Below are 19643 nucleotides of genomic sequence, written 5' to 3'. Positions count from 1 at the left end.
ATCCACAAAATTTTGTCCTTGCCGGTGGAAGGAGGGCGCCCTGCCTCACCTCTGTGAGGACCCCACGTCTAGCAAGCACCGAACTGTGCGGTTCGCTCCCAAAGGCAGCTGAATGGGCAGTAATGCGGAATATGAAAGTGAACCTAACAATTTTAGGCAGTAATGCGGAATATGAAAGTGAACCTAACAATTGCTTGTGTGATACTAAGAGATAAGCAAGGTTGTTAGTGTTCTGGGAACGGGGGTCCCCAGACTTGCCTGCCTGCGGCCCACGGTGTGGCTGGGCTGGCAGGTCTGTACGGCCCATCTTCATCGACAAGGCATTCAAGACCCTCGCGAGGGGACAAGCCTCGTGAGACGGACAATGCAGGACCTCCTCAAGAGCGGCCTCGCTAGGCAGGCTCACGAGGGGTGGAGAGATCAAGGCAAGCGAGGCCCTCGTGACATGAGCCTTGACGATCGAGACCAGGCGGGCGCCAGCACGCACAACGTCCTTGTTTCCTCTTTGGTGCTAAGGGGGCAAGCACAGGCGCGGAGTACCGAGGCATCAAGCAAAGGTTTCCATATTGGTGCAACGAGACCATGACCAGAAGGATGGCAAGACGGAGGTCACCATGGAGCCCAAGACGACGTCACCACCAGAGCCTTTGGCAGTCGAAGACCACCTTTTGTCAGGATAGCCTATACTAGCTGTCCCCTTTTGAATTGGCCGTTGTTGGCTCCCTTCCTGCTCAATATTTGGGGAGAGGACCAGGGCCTATATAAGTAGAACTAGCCACCACCAGAGAGAAAGGGGGCTTCTCACCCACGCAAGTTCACCTAGCATAAGAACACCTCAACCTCAGGAAGCTGTTCTTCCCCTTGTACTGTTCATCATCAGCTCAAGAGGAAATCCACCACCACCACACTGGAGTAGGGTATTACACCACAACGGTGGCCCGAACCAGTATAAATCTTGTGTCTTTCTGTGTCGTGAGTTCGTCGAGTTCGTCCGCAAGATCTTAGAGAGCTAGGGCATGGATCGATAGGCAGAAAATCTTTGCGCGCACCCCAGTGTTCGAACCTTAAGGGTTTGCCAGAACCCGTGATCCGACATTTGGCGCGCCAGGTAGGGGTGCGCCATAGCTTCTTGTCCGTCGATCTGCGGCCCGTCGACACCGCGCTTCGCCCACATGGCAGGCGCCCTGCCGCCAACTCCAACGGGGCCAGGGGCTCCGAGCCCTGGCCCCCGCCTTGCGGCGGGTGCAGTGGCCGCCCAAGTTCAAGCTGGAGATGCCGCCACGCTATGACGGCACGACGGACCCGTCAGATTTCCTGCTGGCGTACGAGGAGGCTGTCCTCGAAGCCGGGGGTGATGACATGGTCATGGCCAACTGGCTTCCCATGGCCCTCGCCGGCGAGCCGCGCGCCTGGCTGCTCAACCTTCCCGGATCCACGGTGGCGTCTTGGGAGGAGCTCCGCGACCTCTTCACTGTGCGCCACGCGGCATCGGCGCACCACGCGGTCGCGGCCCTTCTAGCCAGCTCACAGGCTCCGCCTTCAGAGCGCCACATCAAGCCTTTCCTCCGCCAGATCAGCGCCGCTTCCATGCGCTCGGGGGCTCCGCCGGGCTGGGCCGCGCCTGAGGCCGGCCTCACCTTCAGCTCAGAAGACCACCCCATCACCACCACCGGCTAGGGCATGCTTCCGATGCTCTGCACGCCCACCATCTGCAACATGGCCTTCACCAAGACCCTCATCGACAGCGGCGCCGACCTCAACTTGCTCTCCATGGAGGCCTTCAGCCTTCTTCACGTGCCACTCGAGCGGCTCAGCCTCAGCAAGCCTTTCTTAGGAGTGGGTGGCTGCGCTGCCCACTCCTTCGGGCAGATCCGCCTCCCCGTAACCTTCGGCACACGCGACAAATACCGCATCGAGCTAGTCGACTTTGACATCGCCCGCATCGGCCTCCCGTACAACGCCATCCTCGGGTACCCGGCTCTGGCCCAGTTCATGGTGGCGACTCGTCCAGCCTACAACCTCATGAAGATTCCTGGAAGCAAGGGTGTCCTCACCGTCAAGGGGGACACCAAGGAGGTCGTGATGGCACTCAAACTTGCCTTCAGGACCACTGCGGCGGCGTAGCCCGTCGGCACCAGTGCCCCCAAGGCCAAGGAGGCCGCGCCAACCAAGAAGAAGTAGCTGTTCACCCAGGACAAGGCAGAAACCAAGCAGGTGCCGGTCGACGAGGACGGCCCTCAGGAGCCACCTTCACCATAGGCGCCAGCCTCAACCCCAGCCAGGAGGAACCATTGGTGAAGTTCTTGCACGCGAACAAGGAAATATTCGCATGGGAGCCCAATCAGATGGTGGGGGTCCCAAGAGAGGTGATTCAGCACCACTTAAGGGTATGCCCCAATGTGCGCCCCATGAAGCAGTGAGCAAGGCGGCAGTCCACGGAGAAGCAAGCTTTATCGTCCAAGAGACCCACAAGCTGGAGGCGGCAGGTGCCATTCGTGAGGTTAGGTACCCCGAAAGGGTAGCGAACCCAGTCATGGTGCCAAAGAAAGGCGGGAAGGAGCGAATGTGCGTCGACTTCACCAACCTCAACAAGGCGTGCCCACAAGATCCGTTCCCTCTCCCACGCATCGACCATATCATCGACTCCACCGCCGAGTGCGACCTACTGTGCTTCCTGGATGCATTCTCAGGGTATCACTAAATCAAGATGGCAGTGGAAGATGTAGAGAAGACAACCTTCCTGACCCCGTGTGGGGTGTACCGTTACACCTGCATGCCCTTCGGACTGCGCAACGCGGGCACGACCTTTCAGCGGCTGATGCACATCGCTTTAGGGCGCCAACTCGGGAGAAACATGGAGGCCTACGTCGACAACATTGTGGTGAAGTCTCGGGAGGTGAGAACCTTGATTCAAGACCTGGAGGAGACCTTCGATAGTCTACGTTAGGTGAACTTGCGGCTTAACCCAAAAAAGTGTGTGTTCGGCGTCCCTTCTGGCAAGCTGCTGGGATTCCTCGTGTCACACAGAGGGATCGAGGCAAACCCGGAGAAGATCAAGGCAATCGAGGGCATGAGCCTGCCGCAGACCCTCAAGGAAATGCAGAAGCTGGCTGGTCGGGTGACTGCATTGGGGCGCTTCATCTCCAAGCTGGGAGAGCGCGCCTTACCCTTCTTCAAGCTGATGAAGAAGAAGGGCCCGTTCGAGTGGACTCTGGAGGCCGACCGAGCCTTCCAAGGCCTCAAGAGATACCTGACCAGCCCAACGGTGTTGGTGGCGCCACGACCTCTCGAGCCTCTGGTACTCTATCTTGCCGCTACCCCATACTCCGCCAGCGCTGCGCTAGTGGCAGTTCTGGAGGAGCACCAGGCCAAGAGAGCGCCACGCCAGGCTACATCGCAAGCCGAGATGACGCAAGATCAGGAAGGCGCAGCAAGAGCCGTAGCGGCATCAACAGAAGACCAAGCTCGGCAAGATTATGCCGTAGAGATCCCCGCAAGCAACCAGGCGCCAGGGGTCGCACCACCTCAGGACGCACCCCAGCTTGCACAAGACGCGAGCCTCGCCAATGCGTCGGTCCTCGTCGAGCATTCAGTGTACTTCGTCAGCATGGTATTGCGGGATGCGAGGGCACGCTATCCCATGCCTCAGAAGCTCCTGCTCGCGCTCCTGGTGGCCTCACACAAGTTGCGGCACTACTTCCAGGGCCACCCCATCAAAGTCGTCTTGCCTACCCGTTGGAGAGGGTGCTCAGGAGCCCCAACTCTGCCAGAAGGGTCGCCAAGTGGAACATCGAGTTGCAGGCATTCCAGCTGGAGTTCAGCACCGCCAGGGTCATCAAGGGAGCCGCACTCGCTCATTTCATGGTGGAATGGACGGATGCCCCAGCACTGGAGGTAGGCGAGGACCGGTCCACCTCACCAGGAAGTGAGGCGCCCGACGGATGGGTCATGTATTTCTATGGTGCCTTCATGCACCAGGGCATAGGGGATGGAGCAGTACTCATCTCGCGCACGCAGGACAAGCTCTACTACACTGTGCAGCTCTGCTTTCAGCAGGGCGAGATGGTCTCCAACAACATCGCAGAATATGAAGATCTCATAGTTGGCTTGAAGGCCGCGGCAGCTCTAGGAGTAAAGAGCCTCACCATTAGGGGCGACTCGCAGCTCCTAGTCAACTTCTCCTACAAAGTGTATGAGCCAAAGGACGAGCACATGGAGGCATACCTCGCGGAGGTACGCAGGATGGAAAAGCAGTTCCTTGGCCTGGAGGTGCAGCATGTGCCCCGTGGCACCAACAAGGAAGCTAACGACATCGTCAGGAGGCCATCCAAGCGGCAGCCCCAAGAGCCCGGCGTCTTCAAGGAGCGGCTCTTCAAGCCATCAGCGACGCCACCACTTTCAAGCATGGTGTGGCCTCGGGAAGAGCTCGCACAACCGCCTGCCATGGGAGCCCCAGTTTGTGGTCCAACCTCAGGAGCTCACTTGCTCTTGGCGCTCGAGCCTCAGGAGGGATGTTGCACCAAGGAATTCAAGGAATATCTGATGCAAGGGGCGCTATCGGAGAAGGAAGAGGACGCAGAGCGCGTCGTCCATCAAGCCACGTCATACTACATCAGGGACGGTGAGTTGTACAGGAAGCGACCAAATGATGTTTCGCTACGTTGCATTTCCAGGGACCAGGGGAAGGAGTTGCTGATGGACATACACGGCGGCGACTACGGACACCACTCATCGGCACGGGCTCTCGTCGGCAAGGTGTTCCGTAGTGGGTTCTACTGGCCCACAGCGCTCAACAACGCAGCTGAGCTGGTGAAGTCCTGCGAAGCTTGCCAGTTCCACGCCAAGCAGATCCATCAGCCAGCTCAGGGACTCCAGACTATACCGCTCACTTGGCCGTTCGCGGTCTGGGGGCTGGATATCTTGGGCCCATTCCCTCGAGTGCCGGGGGGCTACCTCTACCTCTACGTTGCCATAGACAAGTTCACCAAGTGGGCGGAAGTGGAAGCCGTCCGCACCATCCCAGCTGGTTCCGCGGTGAAGTTTTTAAGGGCCTTGTGAGCCGTTTCGGCATCCCCAACCGCATCATCGCCGACAACGGCTCACAGTTCACCAGTAACCTCTTCAAAACATACTGTGCCAATCTTGGATTGCAGATCTGCTACGCTTCGGTGGCGCACCCCAGAAGCAATGGACAGGCTGAATGCGCCAACGTGGAGGTCCTGAGAGGCCTCAAGACCAGGACCTTCAAGAAGAAGCTCGAGGCCTACGGCAGGGGCTGGCACGACGAGCTCCAGTCCATGCTGTGGTCCATCCGCACCACCACCACTAAGCCGACGGGCGAGTCCCTATTCTTCTTTGTCTACGGAGCCAAAGCGGTCCTCCCTCACAAGGTCAAACATCGCTCCGCACGGGTCCTGGAGTTTGATGAAATCAAGCAGGACACCACGCGGGGGATGGACCTCGTACTGGGGGAGGAACGACGCCGCGAAGCTGCACCGAGAGCGGCAAGATACCAGCAGGCGCTGCGGTGGTACCACTGCCACAACATCCGCTCCAGGACGCTCGAGGCAGGCGACCTCGTCCTGAGGCGGGTCCTCTCCAGGGAAGGGTTGCACAAGCTCTCACCCATGTGGGAGGGCCCGTCCAGGGTCGTCCATATCTCCAGGCCTGGCGCCGCGCGGCTGGAGACGCAGGATGGGGTGCCCATCCAGAACGTCCGGAACATCCAGCACCTCCGGAAGTTCTATCCATAAAGCAAGGCCCAGTGCCTGTGAAGCAAGGCCCAGTGCCTTTGAAGAAAGGCCCAGTGCCTGTGAAGAAGGCCCGGTGCCTGTGAAGAATCGCCGCTCGTGACACTCTCACGTAATAATGAGTGGGGCTGGACATGCCCCGGAATCTCCGGAGAGCCGCCCTCGGGCCTCGGGGGCTCCCGCCCACGCCTAGTGGCAGCACTTAGCTCCGCGCTGGTGAGAAGACGTCGAAGATTAGACTAGGTGTTGGACGTGGCTTTTCATTTGCTTTCTGTAGTTGGCTCGCCTTCTTTTAATTGAAGTTTGCTTCTCGTGTTCCTTGCTGATTTGGCACCGTCGCCTTTTGCCGCCTTTTCCAAATCCAGTTTGCTTGCATTCTCTCTCTCACCTACCTCACGAGGGGGCTAGGGACGCACCTTCGCGAGCGTTTCTTCCTCCTGTGTTGGTCCTTCTCTCTACCTTCGGTCTGCTTTCTCGCGAGGCACCCTTGTTCGAGCCCACAAGTCGGCACGTCTCTCCTAATGAGTGCCCCTCGGGTACCGCGATGTGAAGCGCTTGGTCAAGGCTCGGGTGAATGATAAGTCTCCTAGCAAGCTTCCTAACAACAATTTTTTTGCAGTTCCTGAGCAACCACTAAGCCAAGACGGGCATGAGGAGACAAGTGCCTCGTGAAGAAGAGGATGCCCCGATCGCGCCAGGCTAAGTTATCCCCACACAAAGTAAACGACACATCACAGAAATAACAAGCATAGCATAATGATTGAGGAATCACAGTTCGATACACGGCCATCCGGGCACATACTGGTTTCGTTTTGATGCAGCAAAGAAAAGAGTAACAAAGCAAAAGCGACGTTGCAGGGAACCGCGGGGGCAGGCCTTCAATGACGTCCCGAGCTTAGCCGGATCACTCCTCGCGCTTCACGGAGGCGCGACGACGGGACAACCCGCTACCACCTTTGAAGCGAGCACGGCGGCGTGGCGGCTGGTCGTAGCCACCGCTGCTGCAGCTTTCACCAAGAGAAGAGCCACCGTAGTTGGACGAGGTGCGGCCGGCGGGCTCGCCCTCGCTGCGGCCATTGCCGACGCCGAGCACCTCCTTGCCGTTGCTCATCTCGGGGCAGCACCCGGCGCAGCAACCATCTTCCCCGAACACCCTCACGTAGAGGGTCGTATCACTGTCATACTTGAAAATGGAGGGTGCACCGCTTGCCTAGGCCGCGCGCGGGCAAACGTCTGCCAACCATGGGCCAGAGCTATGTTGCCTGCGGCAGAGACTTCGACCGCGACCCAGGAAGCCCTGCTATAGCAACCGTCCGCCTGCAGCCAGAGCCCGCCTGGACCAGGGGCCGGCAGCTCATCGACGAAGAAGCGCAAAAGCTGGAGCCAGTTGCCGGCCGGATCCACCGACCAGACAATGAACTCCGGCAGCACCTCTGCCAAGTGGAAGCGTGGCCGGGGAGGCTGTGCAACCACGACATGTCTCTCCTCATCAACGGGGCTTCCATGACCAGATCGACCCCCGCCACGAGCAGCGGTACCACCCCGGGAGCAGGGGGCCACAGCGGGAGTCATGGTGTGCTTGCGGGGACGGCCACGTCCCCGTTTAGGCGCCGGGGAGCCGGGGCCCTCGCAAGGGACCTTTCCTTTCTCCGCGGCGGAGAACCTCTTCGACGACGCCATAGGATTCGGTGGTGGAGCAGATGAGGAAGAAGCAGACGGAATGGGAAGAGATGGGCGACGGGGGCTCTGCCCCCCTCCCCATTTATAGCAGGAGAAGGCCAACCATCACCCCCATGATCACAGGTAATGATGGGTTTCCTTTCATCTCGCAGGGAGTTGTCAAGTCGGGCAGTTGCCGACTCAGCGTGGGGAAGCGGAGACGCCCACGTCCAATCAACCGCCATGCATGCGTCAACCGAGGCCGCAGGCTTTGGGGCCCCGCGGTGCTCCACGCTTGGTGCTTTGGCTTCGCCTCGAAGCCAAGCCCGAGCGCGCCTTGGGCCCGGGGGCTACTGTCGGCGTTCTAGGAATGGGGGTCCCCAAACTTGCATGCTTGCGGCCCATAGCGTGGCTGGGCTAGCAGGTCTGTACGGCCCATCTTTATCGACAAGGCATTCAAGACCCTCACGAGGGGCCAAGCCTCGCGAGACGGATGATGCAAGACCTCCTCAAGAGCGGCCTCGCCAGGCAGGCTCACGAGGGGCGGAGAGATCAAGGCAAGGTAAACCTCGTGAGGCCCTCGTGACGTGAGCCATGACGATCGAGACCAGGCGGGCGCCAGCACGTGCAGCGTCCTTGTTTCCTCTTTGGTGCTAAGGGGGCAAGCGCAGGTGCGGAGTACCAAGGAATCAAGCAAAGGTTTCCATATTGGTGCAACGAGACCAAGACCAGAGGGACGGCAAGACGGAGGTCATCATGGAGCCCAAGACGGCGTCACCACCAGAGCCTTTGGCATGCGTGGACCACCTTTTGTCAAGATAGCTTGTACTAGCTGTCCCCTTTCGAATTGGCCGTTGTTGGCTCCCTTCCCACTCAATATATTGGGAGAGGATCATGGCCTATATAAGTAGAACTAGTAAATGTGCCCGTGCATTGCAACAGGAGAAAAAAATCTCAAATGTTTCAAATGACCCATCCGCGTTGCCACTTCACCCGCGACCATCATCGATGGTGGTCACATTGTCTAACCACTCACAATGAACATGATCAATCCCAAGGTGATGAATTTGCTCATTACACTCTAGCACACCACTTCCATAAATCCTACAATCCATTGAACTTGTAATGATAACGGGCTTCATTCCCGTCTTAACTACACACTTGGTGCATGCATCGTCCCCACACGTATGCCCCCTAGCCCAAGACTCCCCCCCCATGTCACCATTCCTCCTTGTTTGTGATGGACCCTTCATGAATCGAATCATAATTATTTTGATGGTTAACATCACCACCTTCTGACCTCCATCGGATGCATGTGTTGTCCTTCATACTCAACCTTGCTTCAAACTTGTAACGTTGGTGGGCATTACCTCTATCGCACCATACTCCCGTGCAATTCGAGGGTCAGGGACCTACACTCAAACATTCTCTTCCCTTCGCTTGGCTTCTCGTCGGTTCTTGTTGTTTATCAAGCAAGAGAGGTGTAAGTTTATTGTGTTTCAAAATTTTAGCTAAAAAGAAGATTATTAAAAAAATGCACATGAGGTGACAATGAAGACTTTATGTATTCCTCCATCTGAATTTATTGGTTTATTGGAACACAATACATATTAGGACATGCACACATCGTAAGTGAATCGAAATTGATGAAAACAAACCAAAATCTAATGTATTACCATATAGCACGTGCTAAGCGACTCAAATTTAATGTATTACCATATAGCATGGAGGCTTGTAGTCATAGCAGGAGATGGAGGGACCAAGACCCCAAGTACTACCCATATTTATTTGGGATAGATCAACCGATCGCATCTCTGTACATCTCCTTATCCAATCGGTCTAATAGGCCAACCCCAGTGGTGGTGAGAGGATCTAAACATTGTGATGTCAAGCTTTAGTAATGGGGAATTTACATAGAAGTGAAACAAAAAAACTTTTGCTAAGAAAAATGAGATCAAAATAATTTTATTTTATTTTATATTACTTCCAACTATACAAAACGTGAAAAATGAAAGTTGGAAGAGTAGAAAACAAAACTAAGTACTCCCTCTGGTCTTCTTTACTCAGCATATATGATTTGTTGAAGTCAATTTTTGTAAAGTTTGACCAACTTTATAGTTATGGAAAGAAATATCAACATCCACAACATGAAATCAAAACATTAGATGCATCATTAATTTACTTTTTATAGTGTATAACTTTAGTATTATATAAACGGTGATATTTTCAATATAAATATAATCAACTTTTAGAAAGTTTGACTTCGGACAATCCTTATAGACGAAGTAAAATGGATGGGGTACGACTAAAGGGGAGGGGTCCTGTGTTGTTTGATGGGAATATGGGATGCCGATCAGTACAAGTATATTAAGAGTAGTACCGGATGCCGACGGATGGTGACGGCGACAGAATGGTGCGTCTCGCGCGCCTCACGGCTCGCGGGAGGTAGCCATGTCTTGCGGCTAAGATCACTGACGCCTGACAGGGAGGGTGACCATTGATGAAGTTGCGGTAGCTATACACGGATGTGGGTCATGGAGAGGACAGAGGAGGATTACTCGCACGGGAGATGGAAATGCAACAAAGGTGAACTGTCGAAGACAAAATCAAATTAATCCTCCAAACCAAATTAACCAAAGAATCGTCTGCAGCGGAATAATTAATCGATCTGCCAGTCTAAATGGAACCTGGATATCTCAGTCTAATAAGTGGAAATAACTGTAGTGTACGGTGTCGCTGTCCTGTAGTCGTTGAATTTCACGAACTTGGATATCCCCAAAAGAGTCCACCTCAACCGTCTCCGCTGGCGCTCGCACTGGATCGTGAAGTATTCTCATGAATTGGCCCATTGGCATGCTGAGATTATCCGATGGCACGTCCTCATCATGGAGGCCCAGTGGTGCAGCCATATGCTACTGGTCCAAACCAAGAACATTTGCTGGCATTGCCAATGCTCTCCCCACAAAGTTCTACCCAGTCTAACTGTCGTCATCATGAAGAAGACCCGCCCACATTATGTCAACCATGAAGATTTAGCCGTCATCATCATAATGAAGAAGAGGCGGAGGCGGAGGCTGCGGCGCCTGTGGCAGCTCAAGGTGCTCTTGCCCGAGAGCACAGGCACTCCCCGGCGGCAGTAGCGTGGAGGCGCCGGCAAAATAGTCTACCATGACAGGTTTCTTGTTCCCATCAAGCCGTCCTCCCCGTAGACTTCCCTCAGGTCATCGTTTGTGGCGCGCCGTGTGACGCAGAGCTTGTGGAGCGCATGCACGCCCTTCCTGCCGGCGCCCTAATCCCTGTCGCTCGTGAACTCTTACATGTGTTGTTGCCAAAACCGAACCACCGGAGCACCGCGATCACCGGAGACATAACCGGAGGGGAGGAGGGAGAACACAGAAGGATTGCCAGCGCACAAACACCCCCCCTCCCGCGCATGTACAGGACTTTCTGTTATTCACCACGAGCACGAACTCGTTCTCCTCAGCGATTACACAAGCGTGAAGTGGGTCTTATACCCGCGAGCTCTGACATGCCAGGCCTCGCCTACACGCCACTCCCCCTACGCCCCGCGCGCTCCGGCTCATGCCCGCGCATCGTGCCTGCCCACGATCGCCACGACTGTCTCGCGCGCCCGACGCGGTCCTCCCCTGGATCCTCGCTAACCAACTCCCATGGCCACTTCGTGCACACACGCACTGGCTCACGTACACACACATACGCACGTACGCACGCACACCTGGTTCAAGCCCGACACGACCACCACGCGCACACACACGCTCGCCGTGTCCGCAGCCTAGCCGAGGCTTATATGCCCTACATTTCTCCCCCTAAGCCGAGGCTCAGAGGAGGCCATAGTCCCCGATGTCGACGTCCTCCAGCAGCGCCTGCCGCGCCGTCGTCGTTGTAGCCGCCATCGCCCGCTGCCGCTGCCGAAGCCCATAGCTCCATGCGCCGCCGCGCCACATCTGCGTGCCACACCCCACGTCCCCGCGCTCCCGGCCCGCATGTACGCGATCTGCGCACCAGGTCCAGCGCCTCGACGTGGTCCGCACCCGCGGTCCCGGCGCGCCCGACGCGTCCGGTGCGCGCCCATACACGCACCAGCCGCGACCGACTCGCCGCCGTGCCTCATTCGCCACGCACCGCTGCGGCCTCACCCGCAGCGCCACGCCTCCATGCCGCCGTGCTGCTGTGTGTCGTCACCGCGCCTCTGCATCCACCGCACGAACGGCGTCACAGCGAGCCACAGCCGCGCCCGTCTCCGTGCTCACCACGGACTCGCCGCGCCACAGCCCCGAGCCGCGAGGCTCTGGTACCAAATGTTGTTGCCAAAACTGAACCACCGGAGCATGGTGAGCACCAGAGACATGACCGGAGTGGAGGGAGAACACAAAAGGATTGCCGGCGCACAAACGCCCCCCCCCCCCCCCCCCCCGCACGTACGGGACTTTCCGTTATTCACCACGAGCACGAACGCGTCCTCCTCAGCCAATACACAGGCGTGGAGTGGGTCTTATACCCGCGAGCTCTGACATGCCAGGCCTCGCCTACACGCCACTCCCCCCGCACCCCACGCGCTTCGGCTCGCGCCCGCGCACCGTGCCTGCCCACGATCGCCACGGCCGTCTCGCGCGCCCGACGCGGTCCTCCCCTGGATCCTCGCTAACCAACTCCCGTGGCCACCCCGTGCACACACGCACTGGCTCACATACACACACATACGCACGTGCGCACGCACACCTAGTTCGAGCCCGACACGGCCACCACGCGCACACACGCGCTCGCCGTGTCCGCAGCCTAGCCGAGGCTTATATGCCCTACAGCATGAACCACATTATATTGCGCTTCTTGGACGTGCCAAGGTTGAACCCGAAGCTGTTCTTGAGCCCGCTGTCTTGGACCAGCACCAGCTCCTCCCTGGCCTGCTCCAGCCGCCAGTGCTTGTTGGTCTGGACTCTATGGTCGGCGCACTTGGTCTTGGTCGTGCACGGGCTCTGGAACTTGGACACGCCGAGGAACTACCGTGCAAGCGCTGGCCGGTGGGTGCAGCTGCTACAGTGCTTAGGGGTCCTTGGCGTACATGTCGGCGTGGAAGATGAACCCCTGCACGTCGGGCATGTTCTCTTTGCCGGCGATGCACTGGTTGAGGAACCCCAAACTGTACTGATGCGTCGGGCTGAAGTAGACACCGGGAGGCAGCGGCAGCTCCAGTTTGTTTGCTTCGCTGGGCTCAGGAGGACGGACCATGGACATAGAGCTGCTGGCTCTGGCTCTGGCATCAGTGGTGGTGAAAGTTGATCTCTTGATTACGCGGGTGAAGAACAACAACTTTGGTACCGGCGATGCCGAAGGGCTGGGTGTCTGCTTCGGAGCCGGCGATGCAGCAGGGGGAGACGATGGCTTGGGAGCCAACACGGCTGGAGATGACGGCCTTGGAGCCGGCCACAGCGCGGCGGGCCAAGGCTTTGTCTAGGCTTGATCCAATTGATCCCTAAGTAGGATGGGGTTGTCGGGCTGGTCCGTTTGCTGGTCCTATCGATCGCTGCACTGTCGGATAGATGCGTTGGACAAATCAGGTTGAGATCGATCGCTGGAAGGAAAAAAGTGAAGAGAAGTCTCAGCCATCAATCTTTATAATTAGCATAGAATCAACGGATATAAAAGGGTGACTTATGAAGAACTATGAAAGCCTCCATCCTTTAATATTAGGTAAAGACTAGCCACCACCAGAGAGAAAGGGGGCTTCTCACCCACGCAAGTTCACCTAGCACAAGAACACCTCAACCTTAGGAAGCTATTCTTCCCCTTGTACTGTTCATCATCAGCCCAAGAGGCAATCCACCACCACCACACTGGAGTAGGGTATTACACCACAATAGTGGCCCAAACCAGTATAAATCTTGTGTCTTTCTGTCTCGTGAGTTCATCGAGTTCGTCCGCAAGATCTTAGAGAGCTAGGGCGTGGATCGATAGGGAGAAAATCTTCGTGCGCACCCCAGTGTTTGAACCTTAAGGGTTTGCCGGAACCCATGATTCGACAAAGGTAGACAAGTACCACAAGTGTATGAGTAAGCAAGCACAATATGATACAAGTAAAGACTAAGAGACAATTAACCACAAGTAGGGAGTTGGGGTTAGGAATAACCGCAACTCCAAGAGACGAGGATGTATGCCGATGTTCACTTCCTTGGAGGGAAGCTACGTCACCGTTTAGAGAGGTGGGTGTTATCACGAAGGCACACCAACGCCACGAAGGCTCACCCTATTCTCTCTTTGATATATCACCATGAATGTGATTCTCAACTACTAGTGGGAAACCTTAGGGTGGTCTCCAAACCCTCACAAACTTTCCGGGGGTAATCACAATGGTCGATTCCTCTCTGAAGAACTCCTGCCGCCTAGGAGTCTCCAACCTCCAAGAGTAACAAGAACAATGGGGAAAATCTCAAGACTTGCTCAAATAACGAATTCCTTTAGTGCAAAGAGGGGGGAGGAGTGGATCTATACTTGAGTGGACAACTTCTCTCAAATGCTCTCAAATCCCCTAGGGATCTAAGATTTGGTGTATGAGTGTGTGTAAGAGAGAGAGAGTGAAATGTGTTCTTGGGGATGTTCAAAGTGAATGGTCAACCCCCTCACGGAATGGGTGAGAGGTATATATAGTGTCCCACAATAAGTGGCCGTTGGAGCCATGTGAGTGCAGCAGTTGTCAGACGTCTGAGGCCTCGGCAGGTACCGGACATCCGACATAACACCGGACATCCGACATATGTACTCTGTTTGGATGGTACCTGTCGTCCGACATTTTGGCTCGGGTTAGTGAGTATCGGATTACTGGAGAACGTCGGACGTCTGAGGCAACGGACGTCCAGTAGAGATCGCAAGTCTGACATTTTGGATCTGTTAGGGACAAGCCGGATTTCCAGTGAAGGTCGGAAATCCAACGTTTTGGCTCTGTATAGGAAGTATCGGACCTCCGGTGGATGCCGGTCGTCCGACAGAGACAGGGTTCAGATGATGAGTGTTAATAAGATCATTGAGGAATACTTCCACGACACCCCATGTCCCCCCCTTAATAGTGCGAGATCCCTATACTCAATAACAAACATAAGGGGCCTAAGCTAATAGAATTGTTTCTTAATTCTTAAGCAACATAAGTATTTCTGTAGTCATGATCCACACACAAGATCCTGAGGGGATTAAACCTGATATATACTTGACAAACATTGTTAGTCCCCTATGTGTATATTGTTATCAACAACAAAATACAATTAAGGGCATGATCACACTTTCAATCTCCCCCTTTTTGGTAGTTGATAACAATATACACATAGTACAAAATAATAAGATTGTTCTATACTTAAGATAGATTTGTCAAAGAGCATTTCAAAGCCTAGATGCACAAATATGAAGAGCTCCCCTCACAGTGATAATCATTACGAACATTATATGGAGAGTTCCCCCTCACAGTAACAACCATTATAATAATATGAGCAAAATATTTTCGGATACGCATAGCTCATAGAAAAGGAGGTATCTAATCATGAAGAAACCCATGACGTCATAATAACATAATATCTACTCATGCATAAAGCCATAGATGAAGTCATACACCCACTTAAAACATAATGGTCCTACATAACAAAAACAAGTGTTAAGATAGATAGAACAATAACTAGTTCTCCCCCTTGGCATCAAGTACCCAAAAGGGACAAAGAGGACCAAACAAATAGTCACAGGTCATCATCATCATTGTTATGAGCTCCACTACCACCAGCCTCATCGAAGAAATCAACCCACTCAGGCCCCGAAGGAAAGCCAAAATTTGAAGGAGGAGCCGCCGAAAGATGCTCATCGTCACTAACATCGGTAGCCTCAGAGTCACACAGACGAGACTTCAAGGTATTCTTAAAGGTGATCATGTGAGTGACAACATCATGGTTTTATGTGCAGTTGAAGGTAAAAGCCTTCATCATGGAAGAGTGGTCCTTCCCAAGAAAATGGTCAAGATGCCCAAACGAAGCAGAGTTAGATGTGGTAGGGTGAGACCTAGCAGTAGACCTTCGAGCAGGTGCAGACTTTGAGGAGCCCTTGGGGGCCTAATCGTTCACCATGGGAGGTGGAATAATCCACTTCTTATGCACATGAGTCCGTTCAAGAGGAAATGCAGCCACACTCTCAATGAGAGCCCGAAAGAATGGAGCGTGAGAGAAGGCCCGCTTGTACTGAAAGCTAGCAAGACGGATTTCATGCCACAGAAAATGAGAAACATTGGTCTTCCCTTTGGCAGACTCATAGAGGCGAGGCATAACATCAATGCAATAACTACTACATGATCCCTTGTCACCCATCTTGGGATAGATGGTGCGAATGACACATTAATGAATGACAATGAAAGGAGATCTCCAAATAGACTTGATTCAGATCCTTCATCTTATCCTCCTCAGAAAGATCATCCAGGTCCTTAAGAAGATAGCCACAAGCCTCGACAGCTTTGGGTTTATGGTTGGGGTCATCCTTATGGATCTTGAAGCCAATGTCAGGAAAACCAAGGGCAGCGACAAACTGAGCATAAGTGGTGGTGAGCTTGGTGTCAGAGGTCATCCAGGTGATGGTCTGTCTGGACCAAAGAAGCATGTGGCATAAAACTGATGTATGTCGGCATGGTTAAAATCGTCCTGAAATGCAAATGGAGCAGCAAGACCGGATGACTCAATGAGTTCAATAGTACCCGGGTACTTCATAGGATGAGCCCGAATGTGCTCCAATTCAATGAAATGGTGCAGAGAGAGACCCTTTGAGAGAACAACAGAGGTGTAGATGTCTTCCTGAACATTAGTGCGGAAACGTTGATCCAGAGAGTCTTGAATCACCTCGAATTGATCAACGTCGCGGCGGAACTTAAGATATACAGGCTTGGCCACCTTGGTGAAATCCTTGAGAGCACGCCCATGAAGTTGAGGAGCCTCAAGAGATATGCGTCGACCATCCACATTTGGCTGTATTGGAGGAGGAGTAGGCATGTAGGTGGCCCTTAGAGAACCTGAAGGGCAGATTGGAACAACCACATACTCAGCGCGCTCCTCATATTACAACTCCTCTTCGTAGTCAGAGCCCTCAGTAGAAGTTGTGTCCTCGATCACATGGAGTTTCCTAGCACGTTGCACGGACATTGATGCTCTTGCGAGTCATCAGACTCACTTCAGCGAGAGACTAAAATCAAAAAGACATGAACATGGGAGATTTGCACAATGAGCCCCTACTAGAAATGGAGACCGAAAATATGAACAACGGAACGGGTCAAGCAAAATTTACCGCGATCAGCGACACCCCCGGTATTCTTGTGAGCAGTGTGTTTGGTTTTCGGCATCGTAAGGTTGATCACACCTAATGAATCATCCAAGATGGACAAAGGGCATCACCAACAGGGCATGAGGACCAACAGTGCTAGAAGAGAGCGATGGATAGAGGGATAGTACCGGGCCGGATCGAATGGATAGGGTCAGATCGATGGAGATCCTTACCGGTGGCGAAGAATACAAGTGGCAGCGTGACCTCCCCCGGTGGCGGTGATGGAGCAACACCCAGGCGGCGCGGGGGTGGACAGAGGCGTGGGTGGGGAATAGGGCAACTGCCCGGTCAATCCCGTCCCTAGATTTTATATGGGCGGCGGTCTTCACCGGACGACCGACAGATGTCGGAAGTCCGAGGACTGATGAGAGTGCTAGGTGACAGACGATCGAACAACATCGGACATCCGAGGCCTGGGGAGAAGAGGGCTGTTAGGTGATTTATCCACAGCAACCGGTCATCCAACCAGCGTCGGACGACCAGAAGTTGTGAGCCAACGGACGTTCGAGAATTATTGGACGACCGTGGCAAATGATTTGTATAGACAGTGTTTAGAAAGAGATGGTACCAAAGATCTAGATGAAATAAAAGAAAACAAGAGCAGGTGAATTATATAAATATATGTGCAACTAGTCAGAGATGATACCATATGATTATTAACAAGCCACACGTATTATGGAACACATGCATGATTGAGCAATCCTCCCTCAAGGAGAAGAGGTGGCCAATGGCCACCATGTGTGAGTATGTGTGTCGTGATGCCGCGAAGATGTTATCCTTGGGCTCAAAATTACTACTCCATCATTTAAAGCATCATAGTTCGAGGAACATGGTAACTTTGAGAGTGTTTGTTCTTTGTATGCAATATATTGGGTGAGAGTACTCATGAGTTGAGTGTCCCCCCCTAAATATATGCCTACATCAAGACAAGACATGAAGTAAATGTATGCATGGTTACTAGATTTCACATAATGTTGTCAAGTTTCAAGATACCAAGTTCACGCCTAAGTTGAAAAAATCTTGCTTCATCCAATGGTTTGGTGAAAATGTCTGCAAGTTGCATATCTGTACCAACATGAGCAATATCAATGTCACCCTTTTGCACATGGTCTCTCAAGAAGTGATACCTAATATCAATGTGCTTGGTGCGAGGATGATCAATGGGATTCTCATCAATTTTGATGGCACTTTCATTATCACATAGAAGAGGCACATGTCTATAGGTGATACCATAATCCTTCAAAGTTTGCCTCATCCATAGTAATTGATTTGCATAACTAGTGGTTGCAATGTATTCGGCTTTTGCGGTGGAGAGGGGGACACAATTTTGCTTCTTTGAGGACCAACTTACCAAGGAGCGTCCAAGAAATTGACATGCACCGGAGGTGGACTTCCATCCCACTTTGTCTCCATCCCAATCCGCATCCGTGTACCCAATGAGATCAAACTTGGCATCCTTGGGTTAACATAGACCCAACTTTGGGGTGTAAACAAGGTATCTAAGAATATGCTTAGTCGCCTTATGATGACTTTCCCTAGGGGAAGCTTGAAATCTAGCACATATGCCTACACTTAACATGATGTCTGGCCTAGATGCACAAAGATAAAACAATGAGCCAATCATAGAGTGGTAAAGAGATGGGTCAAAAGGAATACCAGTGGTGTCTTCAGTGAGAACAAGTTTTGTTGGCATATGTGTCTTACATGGGCTTGCGTTTGTCATGTCAAACTTCTCTAGAATGTCCATGAGGTATTTTGTTTGAGACAAGAAAATTCCTTATTAAAATTGTCGAATTTGAAATCTGAGAAAGAACTTCAAGTCCGCATTGCGTGACATCTCAAAGGTATTGGTCATGAAGGCCGCAAACTTCTTGCACAAATGAATGTTAGGAGAACCAAAAATGATGTCATCTACATATATTTGGCATAAGATCAAATCACCCTTTTTCCCTCTTAGTAAAAAGAGTGGGATCGATAAACCCTCTCACAAAACCATCATCGAGTAGAAAACTTCTTAAGATGATCATACCAAGAACGAGGTGCTTTTTTAAGGCCATATACAAAGCCTTGTGAAGTTTATACAGGTAGTCTTTGTGATCGGGATCAACGAACCCAGGTGGTTGTGATACATATACTTCTTCTTGTAGAGGACAATTGAGGAAAGCACTCTTCACATCCATTTGATGTAACGTAAAACCATTGAAAGAAGCATAAGCAAGTAAGATGTGAATAGACTCAAGACAGGCAATGAGAGCAAAGGTCTCATTAAAGTCCAAACCTTCAACTCGAGAGTACCCTTGTGCCACTAACTAGCGGCTGCAATTTTTTTCTGTCATGCTTATGACACTTCTATGGCGATAATTGTGAAAAAACACGTATCATCATAGATTTGGTGGGATCCTACTTCTATGACAAAAAATAATGATAGAAAATGGGCTTTTCGTCCTGGGGGCTGGATACGCAACTGCATGAAATTCTTTGGGCCGTCCATGACGGAAAAAATTGCGGTAGAAGCGAGGGCGAAGAAAATATCGGGGAGTTCCCAGTTATGGTGGGTGGTCGGGGCCGAGTGATGCACTGTGGTTTGCGTGTTTCCGTTGTGTATGCGTGTGTGTGCGAGGCATTGGCTAACTGAACCCGAGTGATCACACGTTCTGAATCCGAGCGATTGATCCCTTGGCTGTTAATTGAACCCGAGCGATTCATTCGCTGCAGACTGAACCCGAGCGATTCCTTCGTTGCTGCTGCTAACTGAACCCGAGCGATCGATCACTGATGCTGCTTACTGAAGCCGATCGAGCCCCCGTATGAGACGTAGCCAGTCGGTGTTGGTTGCCTCTCGATGAATAGTGACCATTGCTACCGTGCGCGCGGTACGTAGAA

Source organism: Triticum aestivum, chromosome 6A (genome assembly GCF_018294505.1).
Source record: "Triticum aestivum cultivar Chinese Spring chromosome 6A, IWGSC CS RefSeq v2.1, whole genome shotgun sequence".
NCBI classification, from domain to species: domain Eukaryota; kingdom Viridiplantae; phylum Streptophyta; class Magnoliopsida; order Poales; family Poaceae; genus Triticum; species Triticum aestivum.
Note: the sequence above shows the minus strand (reverse complement) of the source record.